Raw genomic sequence first — 2,359 nt, 5'->3', positions numbered from 1 at the left:
ACAATGATTTGGTAGACCAGTTCCAACTGCTGTGACAATTGTACGTCTGGTTAGAGCGGCTAGGTATTTAAACCTGAGGACACATAGTCCCGGACACACAGTCCTTACCGTATTCTCCTTGAACTAAGGTCACACAGACCTCGTCCAATCACTCGTGGTAAGTCTTCATGTGACTTCCAAACCTTCACAGACTCGGTCACTCGGCGATCCACAATTTCCTCTTGGATGCTCTAGACCATGACGCCTAACCGTCTGGAAGATGCACAGTCCTCAAAAGTAACAAGCATCGGTTCCACATAGGAACAATATCTTCAGTGATGCTCAATCACTTTAGGTTTGTAGGTGTTTGGTTTGGGGATTTGGGTTTTTTCTCACTTGATGATTTTCACTCAAAGTCCTCGAAGGATGTGATGCTCTCAATGACAAGTGTCAGTTTCTCGTGGAGCAGCCAACCAGCTAGTGGTTATAGGGGGCGGCTATTTATAGCCTAGGGAGTAGCTCGACATGATAAGACATAAATGCCCTTTAATGATATGACCGTTAGGTGGATAATATATTTTGGGACAGCCGACGCATAGCACAACAACGGATGGAAATTTGAGATTCAAGTTCCTCAGGGCTATCATGTTCCTCACTTGTAGGCAATCCGCACTAGCGAATTCCTAACTCCTTAGTCAGGACAAATTCCTCAGAGACCAGAAGAACTTCGTATCTGTCACTGAAGAAATTGACTGAACTGTATGAGATTTCCAATGGTTTCATTCGAAGGGATTGGTAGGTGTAGGATTTTGAGTTGAGCATCACCTGGAAACTTTTTCTTAGTTTTACCTCGATCCCCTTTAACAGTACGGTGTTTTCTATGACTCAAGAAAAAGAAAAATGAAACTACGAAAACAAAGTCTTCACGCTTTATATTCCTCTTATGAATATCGAGTCTTCACGGTCACACCAATTTCTTCACTTTTAAAATCTTCAGAAAGTCTTTAGAAATCCAAAGTCTTCAGTTGAAGACATGAATTATTAGAGGTCGACTTTCTCTGTAAATATCAAATTCCTCATAGACTTATAGATCTGTGTACACTCATAAACGCATTAGTCCTTTAATCTATAAGTTTTCAATACACCAAAATCACTAAAGGACACTAGATACACTTACACATACAATATGTGATACATGGAAGTTTCTCTTCCCTCAATATACATACATACTAAAAAGTTACAAGTTAATCATGTGGATGCATGCACGAAGTATTCATGTATGTGTATTCTAACTACTCGATTCTCCACAACTAATAATCAAGTATTGCTTTGATTGGAGTGTAGACGTTGTCGGTTTTCGATCCGAGCTCGCTGTGTTTTCCCTTCGAATCTGTAGTCCAATGTAATGTGCATTCGAACATGCATCTAATCATTATCTACTATGCTCGAGACAAAATAATATGGTAAAAGAGTTATCAGATTAGTTCCGATCCGTCTACATCCCTACAGGTCATCGCTCCCTTATGCTAAACATGTGATGACCACTGGTGTCGTCGCAGAAGTACTATGTGCTTCTCCTATTGGACGCTCATTGTGACAAATTACCACTGAATCGCACATACAACAATTTAGCGACGCCCTAATGGGCCGACCCATTTAGCGGTAGCAACATACATAGGAACCTTCTAGAAGGTTCTTGACTGATTTTGTTCGTTCTTTTATATTTTTATATTTTTTTCATATTTTATTTTTATTTTTTTAGAAAAATGTTCAAATTTTTCAATTTTTTTCCAAATTTAAATCGATGTTAGGGTTTAAAAAAATGTTCATAAGTTTGAAAAAATGTTCGAAATTAAGAAAAACTAAATTTCAAAAAATGTTCCATATTTTCAATAAATGAACGCAAATTTTAAAAAATGTGCATGTTTTTAAAGAAGTTCGGGTTTTTCTGTAGTAGTTCATGTTTTCAAAAAATATGCACGAGTTTGAAAAAAAGGTTTGTGGTTTCAAAAAAATCAATTTTTAAAAATGTTCGCGATTCAAAAAATGTTCAAGAAATATGTTCTTTCTAAAAACCCAAATGAAAAAAAGAACACTGGCTGGTACAATAGCCAGCTCGCGACATTAGCTGGACGCTACGTGTACCAATGGGTTGGCCCAGTCGGGCGCTCCCATATGCGGAAGGGTGACAACTTGACGCTCCATGCTTGTATAGGAGCTCCCAGTACTATGGTCTTTTTTGAACAACCAAAGGCGCCAAAGGCGGCTTGTTTGGTTGCCCACTAAACATTTCATACATGCTTGTTGCGTGCAAGGAAGGGGAACACAGCATCGAGCCGTGCTAGCAGGAAGAAATTGAATCACATCCCCCCAATTGCCT

This window comes from Triticum aestivum, chromosome 7A (genome assembly GCF_018294505.1).
Source record: "Triticum aestivum cultivar Chinese Spring chromosome 7A, IWGSC CS RefSeq v2.1, whole genome shotgun sequence".
Taxonomy (NCBI): Eukaryota; Viridiplantae; Streptophyta; class Magnoliopsida; order Poales; family Poaceae; genus Triticum; species Triticum aestivum.
This window is presented reverse-complemented; position numbering follows the sequence as displayed.